The sequence below is a fragment of the Colobus angolensis genome, unplaced genomic scaffold (genome assembly GCF_000951035.1).
Source record: "Colobus angolensis palliatus isolate OR3802 unplaced genomic scaffold, Cang.pa_1.0 Scaffold1, whole genome shotgun sequence".
Taxonomy (NCBI): domain Eukaryota; kingdom Metazoa; phylum Chordata; class Mammalia; order Primates; family Cercopithecidae; genus Colobus; species Colobus angolensis.
In genome coordinates, this window is record NW_012110918.1 from 248,625 (window position 1) to 258,434 (window position 9,810).

Below are 9,810 nucleotides of genomic sequence, written 5' to 3' on the forward strand. Positions count from 1 at the left end.
TCAAATCAGGATGGCTTCCTTAACTATTCATAAGTACTCTGCTTATCCATTCCTTAGCGCCCAACTACTCACCTAATAACAGATCTCACTGAGCCTTCTCTCTCATTCACAATAGAAAAGTACATTGTCCCACAATGTTCTAAAATTATATTTGCCTTGTTTCTGCAACAGTGTAAACAAAGATAAGCTTCCACATCTTCTGCATTCTTCCAGACTCTAAAACTGTAGTCACTCAAATACCTGACGATCTACTAAGAGAACAAAGTGCAAAGGTATTTAGCTTTCCAAATAGGCTCAATTTGAAAACACAGGCCACAAACACAAATAGGAAAGAAAACTGCAACTATAAAAAGCACTGTAGGCCGAGAGCGGTGGCTCACGCCTATAATTCCAGCACTTTGGGAGGCTGAGGTGGGTGGATCACCTGAGGTTAGGAGTTCGAGACCAGTCTGGCCAACATGGCAAAACCCTCTCTCTACTAAAAATACAAAAATTAGCCAGGTGTGGTGACATGCGCCTGTAGTCCCAGCTACTTGAGAGGTTGAGGCAGGTGAGTCGAGATCACACCACGGCACTCCAGCGTGGGTGAGAGAATGAGACTCCACCTCAAAAAATAATAATAGGCTGGGCGTGGTGGCTCATGCCTGTAATCCCAGCACTTTGGGAGGCCGAGGTGGTTGGACCACAAGGTCAGGAGTTCAAGACCAGTCTGGCCAACATGGTGAAATCCCGTCTCTACTAAAAATACAAAAATTAGCTGGGCATGGTGGTGTGTGCCTGTAATCCCAGCTACTCGGAAGGCTGAGGCAGGAGAATTGCTTGAACCGGGACCTAGGAGGCAGAGGTAGCAGTGAGCGAGATCGTGCCACTACACTCCAGCCTGGGCTATAGAGCGAGACTCTCAAAAAAAAAATAATAAATAATAATAATAATAAAAGGCACTGTAGTGAGCCATCATTACACCACTGCACTCCAGCCTGGGTGGCAGAGTGAGACCTTGTCCCCAAAATAAGTGATAAATATTATAATAAATTTTTAAAAATAAAAAGCACTGTAATGTATAAGAAAATACTTCTATATAACTACATGCTTTTGAAATAATTCCTGGGTTAATATGGAATTCATAAATGTAATAAAAGTTTTTATTTTAGAATAGTTTCAGATTTACAGAAAAGTTACAAAGTTAGTACAGTGTTCCCATATATCCAAACTCATTTATCCTATTATGAACATCTAACATTAATATGGGACATTTGTCACAATTAATGAACGAATACATTATTATACATTATATATTAATATTATACATTATTAATTAAAATTGATGTTTTATTCAGATTTCCTTACTTTTTACATACTGTAGAACACCGTAATACATTTAGTCACATCTCCTAAGGCTCCTTGTGGCTGTAACAGTTTCTCTGGCTTTCTTACTGTTTCTCAGACTTGTTATTTATGGCTTTGATGGTTTTGAGGAATAACATTGGTAAGGTATTTTGTGGAATGCCCCTCAACTGGGATTTGTCTAACTTCTTATGATTAGATGGGGTTTAGGAGTTGTTGGGAGGAAGACCACAAAGGTAAAGGTACCATTCTCATAACATCATATCAAGGGTACATACTATCAACATGATTTATCGCTGTTGATATTAACCTGACCTAGCTAAAGTAGTGTTTGTCAAGTTTTTCCACTGTAAAATTCCTCTTTTTTTCCCCTTTCTATACTGTACTCTTTGGAAAGAAGTCACTATGCAAAACCCACACGTAAGGACTAGAGAGTTATACTATACCTCCTTAAGAGTGGGATAACTACATAAGTTGTTTGGACTTATTCTGCATGGGAGATTTGTCTATTCTCTAATAATTTATATCAGTGTGGACTCATAAATATTTGTTTTGTACTTTGGGTTAAAATCCAATACTACTTTATTTTATTGCTCACATTTTTCCGGTTTTGGCCACTGGGAGCTCTTTCCATTGGTTCGTGTGCTCCTTTGACATACTTCCATCACTTAGGGGAAAGGGAGAGCTCTTTCTAACTTTCTAATATTGGAAAATGCTCTAGGATCATTTAAGTTCCCTACCCTGGCCTCAGAATTAGTCATTTCTCCAAGCAACCCTAGGAATTACCAAATTTAAACATCTATAAAGACCCAAAATTTTCAAATATAAACAGTTAAGCCAGTGAACCCTTCAGTTCCTAAGGTCTTCCTTCACTAGATCATTATGTTCCATGACACCAAGAACATAACTTTGATCTCCACTGTATCCCCAGGGTCTAGAAAAAAATGCACAGTAGGCATTCAATAACTACTGCAAACACTGAAACTATGAGACTTCAGAAGGTGGCTCCAGATTGAGTCATAACATAACTCACCATTCCAATGGAATCTGCCTAGATTTCTCATGTTTAGACTCCTGTTCTAACACCACTATGTCTAATTCACTGCATTGTTTTACAGTAAACAAAAAATTTCCTTTTTCCACCGCTCCTCCCTTTTAGTCTATTGCAAGCCAGAAGTTTTGTTAAGTATTCCCCAGTAAAATTTCCAGTGCAAAGGAATATATATCACATTTCCTAGGTTCTTTCTATAATGGCATATTGCCATTTACATCATCCTTTTCCGAGTTCTATTGAAATTACCATTTTTAACTTGCTATGAAGAGTTTAAATGAAAGGCACAATGCCAAATCCTTATCAACATTAGCAGCAGAAGAAAAATTACTGACAAAAATCTACTGATACGAAATTGGACATAATGCCCTCAAAACACCTAGTTAGTATGTATGTAAAACAAAGCATCTAAAATCTACCAAAATCCTTGACAAATCTATATGTAGATAGGAAAAAGCTTAAGTTAAACATAAATTGTCTTGTCTCTATATATTTAATAATGTGAAGACATGGTTCCCTCCATAGTTTATCCACATATATGCAAAATAAACTAAAATTATAACGGGGTGGTTCTACTAAACAACTTTATGATACAATATTCACTAATTTGCGATGGCTTGTTTTTCAGAGAAAGTTACCACATGCAAAAAGAAAGCTACAACAAATGACTCACTACTGACTAAAAAGCAAGTCTGATAATCCTACAATAGAGTTCTACTTCAATCTTAATAGGATATCAAAATGCTATAAATTATATTGCCTTAGGTGAGGCGCAGAGGCCAATGCCTGTAATCCCAGCACTTTGGGAAGCTGAGGCGGGAGGACTGCTTGAGCCCAGGAGTTCAAGACCAGCCTGGACAACATGGTGAGATCTCATCTGTACAAAAAAAAAAATTTTTTTTTTTGAGATGGAGTCTTGCTCTGTCATCCAAACTGGAGTGGAGCAGCGCAATCTCAGCTCACTGCAGCCTCCAGCCCCCAGGTCCCAGCCATTCTCCTGCCTCAGCCTCCCAAGTAGCTGGGATTACAGGCGCATACCACCACACCAGGCCTCTACAAAAAAAAAAAAAAAAAATTAAAAACTAGCAAGGTTTGGTGGCAAATGCCTTAGTCCTAGCTACTCAAGAGGCTGAGGCTGGAGGACTGTTTGAGCCCAGGAGTTCAAGACCAGCCTGGGCAACATGGTGAGATCTCATCTCTAAAAAAAACTTCCTAAATTAGCAAGGTATGGTGGCAAATGCCTGTAGTCCCAGGCACTTAGGACGCTGAGGTGGGAGGATCGTTTGAACACAGGAGGTTAAGGCTGCAGTGAGCTGTGTGTTCGTGCCACTGCACTCCAGCCAGGGCAAGACAAGAAAGAAAGGAAAGGAAAGGAAGAAAGAAAATAATAATTGCCTCAATAAAATAGCGTTTATCGAGAGTATGAGCCATAGAGGATAAGTGATCTGTGGCCACATTTGTAGTATGTGATCCTGACCCACTGGCCACTGCTAATTGGATAATAAGCAGCTGCCACATCCAGTATGAGCCAGTCAGATCCTCTCTCTTGGGAAACTAGCATTGACAGCCAGTGCCTCTACACAGAAGGAAGCATAAGCATTTAGAAAGAGGATGGTTCTCCTGACTGTGGGGGGCCACTGGAAATAATCTCAGTTTCTGAGGCTTTCCAGTTTCTGGATCCTGTCTCTCCAAAGCCAGGCCACACACCTTCCCCTTTGGGCACCAAAACTATATCCTCCCAATAATTCCTCTGTTTGCTTAAGTTAGTCTGAATGGGTCGCTTTCCTGTTACTTGCAACCAAAAATGTCTGAAGATAAAGGGAATCCACAGTGCTTACCAAAGCACTGTCATACGCCAAAAAGCACACTTAAGCAAAAATTCAAATGTGTTAAATCCCCAAATCATTAACATTTTACAAGTTAAAATGTTTTCAAATGTTAGTCCTAATCTTAAATATTAACAAAAATGACGTGTTCAAAAAATTGCTATGCAGAGAAGAACACATGAACATGCTTCTAATATACAATTTTGTATTCAACAGAGATCTCTGTTTTATGACACCAGCAAATTACCACAGTGTAAATTATGGGCCCACATATGTAGAACTGGTATTGGTTGGTGTGTATCTACTGTAGCACCTTAAAGTCATGGTTCTCAGGGTTCTGAAACTTTAGCATGTATCCTATCTCTTCCTAGAGGGCCTGTTAAAACACACTGCTGAGTCCTAACTCAAGAGTTCCTAATTCAGTAGGTCTAGAGGGGGGTCCCATGACTAAATTCCCAGTGATGCCAATGTTGCTGGTCTCAGCACCAGACTTGGAAAACCACAGCCTTAAATAATGGCTGTTTACTTTTAGGGGGATGAGATGGTGATGGTAAAGCGCTCCTTTGAAAATCTAAGAAAAACTATGTACTTACACAACACACACACTTTAAAGGGTTTACAGAAACTCAAAAGCTCATCCACATACGCTTCCAAATTCATATACATGTCTAATAAATACTATGGCAAAATTATACCAAGGATAGTTTGTAAATTATGTAAATTAGTGGCCACCTTGGGGAACTTGCAATTTCAACGAGGGCTTACACCCCCACAATGCCTTAGAACCAAAGGAGGTAAAACCCCCAAAGCAATAGTCTACATTCATGAACTCTCACACTAAGACAACTAATGGCTCAATAACTCAAAATTAACTTCCTTGAAGAATTCCCTAGCAAGAGGTAAAGAAAGGGCAGCTCTTTCTCTGTGACTTCCTGCCTTGAAAGCTCAGCCTTTATCTTATCTGCTAGAATCCCAGTGTACTGACTCTCCAGATGAAGACCTCACACTACTCTCACAATTGATCATCACAAGGCTCCCTCACATCTTCCTGCCTTAGATATCATGGTCCTATCTCCTCCCCTGTTACTAAGCACCCATGCAGTATGGGACAGACAACCCCACAATTTCCATTAAGGACTTACCCCCACCACCCTTCAAAAGAAAGCCAGGCTGCTGTTTTTAAATTCTAGCCTCAGGCAAAATCCCTACGCCCACTAAAAAGACCAAAAGTTTTCTGAGGAGTTTAGAAAACTTTTACATATCTAATACTCCCATGCCCACCAGAACCTCACAAACTTACAGACTACTAGTTTCCCCAAGAAGGTCAAAGATGGTTCCAAAAAACAGGTTGGAACCCTAATGCAGATCAGGTATCACTAATCAGAGGGAAGTTTAAGAAAAGTGTCTGTACACCTATAATCCCAGCACTTTGGGAGGTGAGGGTGGGAGGATCCCTTGAGCCCAGGAGTTTGAGACCAGCTTGAACAACATGGTGAGACCCTGTCTCTATAAAAAAAAATTTTTTTTTAATTAGCCAGGTGTGGTGGTGTGTGTCTGTAGTCTGAGCTACTGGAAGGCTAAGGCAAAAGGATAGCTTGAGCCCAGAAGTTTGAGGCTCCAGCGAGCTGCGATCACACCACTGCACTCCACCCTGGCAACAGACAGACCCTGTCTCTAAAACAAAACAAGTAGAAGGAAAAGTATCTGCTTCACACCATCCCCAAAGTCTTTCTTACCAAAGTAGATTACACCAAAATTATAAATTGCAAGCAAAGTCATTTGTAATCAGAAGATTTTAGAAACTTTTAGGCAATATTTTTATAGATCTAGAGGCAGATCTAAATGGCCTTTTCAGCCTCCTTTAATGGATTAAAACCAGAAATAGATTAGTGGGAAGAATGTCAGTGGACTGGCAAATAGATTATTTACATGAATTACAACAGAATACTGTATGAGAACTCTAAACAAATTTTTAAAAAATCATATGTCTCTTCAAATTAAACAATTCATTCAAAGTCTTAACAATATCTCCTATGACTGGTAGAGAAAAGAACTGTCCTGGGGGGATGTGGAATCCATAAATCATTCAGGTACTAGAAAAGTAACCATCCTTTAAGAACTAAGAAAGGAGGCCAGGAGCTGTGGCTCACGCCTGTAATCCCAGTACTTTGGGAGGTCAAGGTGGCAGATCACGAGGTCAGGAGTTCGAGACCAGCCTGGTCAACAAAGTGAAACCTCATCTCTACTAAAAATACAAAAATTAGCCGGGCATGGTTGGGTGCACTCCTGTAGTCCCAGCTACTTGGGAGGCTGAGGCAGAAGAATTGTTTGAACCCGAGAGGCACAGGTTGTGGTAAGCTGAGATCACACCACTGCACTCCAGCCTGGGCAACAGAGCAAGACTCTGTCTCAGAAAAAAAGTTAATACAAATTAAGCGGTTAGCAAAAATCCTAAAAGATATTTATTTATAAGAGGCTTCTGATTTTTAAAAATCTTCATGCCCTCATCAAGTAAAAAAATCACTTCATTTGAGAGATTACCAGCTAACTGGGAATTTCTAAAAATATTAAGTCCTACTCAAATTAAATGCTACAAAAGAAAAAGAGCCTGTTACTCTACAAGTGTGCAGAGAGCTAACTGGCCAAAACACAAGAAAGTAGTTCCTGCCATCACATCCAAACTGGTGCAACAGGTTAGGGGTAAGCAGTAAGGCAGAACTATAATATTGTGAAACCTAAAATTTAAAGGCTCTACTGGGGACAACTACTGGGAGCAAGGGGACAAATGACAGTCCATCCAGAGTTGAAACAAATTTAGCAGAAAAAGGTTTTAAAACTATCCTTAGAAAATTATAAGAACTTTGCCTCTCAGAATTTGCCTCTCATTAGTTGAACTGATAAGGATAAGAACAAGTTGCTATATAAACTTCTTGAAGGCTCCAACTAAGCGCTGTCTTTTATATGACTGGGGAGTACTATATGATTGGGGAGAACTTAAAACATATCCTTGAAGGCCCTACTTTCAACCAGCACTCAATTATCTCTAAGGAGTCCTTAAAATGCAACTGTTAGTCAAATGCAGTGGTGAGGTCAAGTCAGAAAAGTCTCCATTTCATCAGTTAGAGCACTGGTATCCTCCCTAAGAGCAGCTTCATAAAAGTACTGTGCAAAGGCTGGGTTAGTGCACAAATGAAAGGTGAAGGCCATGTGGAGTGGCTCATGCTGTAATCCCAGCACTCTGGGAGACCAACGCAGGAGGATCACTTGAGCCCAGGAGTTCAAGACCAGCCTGGGCAACGTGGCAAGACCCCATCTCTACAAAAAATTTAAAATTAGCCGGTGGCTCATGCCTGTAGCCCCAGGTACTTGGGTCAAAAAAAGGGAGGGAGGGCCGGGGGTGGGAGGGTGGAGAGGGGTAAGGGGCAGTGGCGGTGGGGGGGGGGAGGGGGAGAGAGAGAGAGAGAGGAAAACAAGGATACACATGAGAGTAGGCTACTCTTTGTAAAAGTCAGACCTGAAATGAAGAAATGCAGGGGTTAAAGAAAATAGGCTAAGGAAGGCCCTTTAAAGATGAGAGACGCGTGTGGATATTTAAATTCTGAAAGAAGATAAAAAGAGTACTTAATAGGACAAAGTTCCAGAGTCCACAGAGGAAAATTAACTAACCTTCACAGATGAGGAACACACCTTGGCTGGTCATCTTTGAAAACCAGCCCAACTCCTAAAATCTCCTGTCTTAGAACACAAAATGCACTTAGACACGCCCTCCCAAAAAAACAAAACACCATGAAACAAACAAAAACCAGAAATTTGACATGACCCTAATTCCACCTCTGCCCTCATTTTCACACTTTTTATTGGATGTAAGAAATATTTACACAATAATTAATATTCATTAAGCGTTTACTGCTTCTCAGACATGGTGCTTATGCACGTTATATAGATTAGCTCATTAAATACCAGAGAGGATCAGCAACATAGGGTCAGCAAAGCTGCACGTGGCTATCATATCTGCCTCTCAACATCTATTAACCACCCATCACCCTAGTATTATTCTAAAGACTGTCTTTTTTCTGTGTTGGGGGTGGCAGGACACAGGCTCACTCACCCAGGCTGGAGTACAATGTTGCGATCTCGGCTCACTGCAACCTCTGCCTCCCGGGTTCAAGCGATTCTCCTGCCTCAGTCTCCCAAGTAGCTGGGATTACAGACGCATACCACCACGCCCAGCTAATTTTCACATTTTTAGCAGAGACGGGGTTTCACTATGTTGACCAGGTTGGTCTCGAACCCCTGAACTCAAATGATCTGCCCACCTCGGCCTCCCAAAGTGCTGGAATTACAGGCATAAGCCACTGCCTCTCTTTTAAAAGGGGTGGGTGGGAGGAAGCAAAGCTAAATTTTAATCTCCAGAAGTTTTGACTTGGCACATCAATCCCTAAAATTTATCCATTAGCTCAGATGTCCAAAGTTAGACTGGCCAAAGTGTCGTGCGATCCACACCACATGGTTAATAACTGACCATGCCCCTACATACTCCTAATACCAACCCTCCCAGGAAATGTGTGCCGATTAAACCAAATCCATTTCCAATTGACTTATACTCAGGGCAGCTGTGGGAAAGAGAGATTTGGGGGACTTCTCTTAATTGAAAACACATACTCAGCCTTTCTGACCTAAAACTTGGTCTTAAAGGAAGTTACAAATGCTTCTTATATCCTTTTTTCAGCTGAAGGGGAAAATGAGACAAGTAACCACTTGGGGAAAAAAAAACTTGTTCAAAGGCCTCCAGACTTCTGTCAAGAGACCTAAACAATTTAGGAAGACCGTGTAACACAGAGCTTAGAGACAGGAATAAAACACATCTGGCTTCAAATTGCAGCTTCCCACACTTAAGAGAAAGGCTGTGAGCCCTTGGACAAATGATTTAACCTCTCTGAGATCAGTGTTTTCTGATGACAATATATCTGTACTCGCCTACTTCAGAGTATTATTTTGAAGATTAAGTGAGATGACTTAGGTAAAGAGTTTCTTAAAACTTTGCAAATAGGGATACACAGTATTTATTGTTACAACAGAAGGTAGAGGCCAGGTGTGGTGGCTCAAGTCTGTAATCCCAGCACTTTGGGATGCCAAGGCAGGCAGATAGCTTGAGCCCAGAAGTTTGAGACCAACCTGGGCAGACCCTGTCTCTACAAAAACACAAAAATTAGCCAGGCATGGTGGCATGCACCTGTAGTCCCAGCTACTTGGGAGGCTGAAGTGGGAGGATGGCTTGAGCCCAGGAGGCTGAGGCTGCAGGGAGCCATGATCATATCACTGTACTCCATCCTGGGTGACAAAGCAAGACCCTGTTTCAAAAACAAAACAAAACAAAAAAACAGATTCCTCTATATATAAAAACCTATAGATTCCTCTATATCCAGGTACTGGGAGTCAATCAGGGTCCCTCAAAATCAAGTAGAGGAAAGAACAACTTCAAAGAGAAAGCAGAGTATAAAAACAAAAACAGGCCGGGCGCGGTGGCTCAAGCCTGTAATCCCAGCACTTTGGGAGGCCGAGGCGGGTGGATCACGAGGTCAGGAGATC

General features: G+C 41.1%; 1 long non-coding RNA gene across 1 annotated transcript in view; it reads right to left on the reverse strand.

The window, feature by feature from the left end:
* Positions 1-372: 372 nt before the first annotated feature.
* Positions 373-9,810, reverse strand: part of LOC105512508 — a 23,252-nt gene continuing 13,814 nt past the window's right edge. Inside the window, exons 2-3 of the long non-coding RNA XR_001002240.1 lie at positions 3,517-3,567; positions 373-406 (exon numbers count right to left, since the gene is read on the reverse strand). This is a non-coding gene — a long non-coding RNA (uncharacterized LOC105512508). The remainder of the gene's footprint in view (positions 407-3,516; positions 3,568-9,810) is intronic.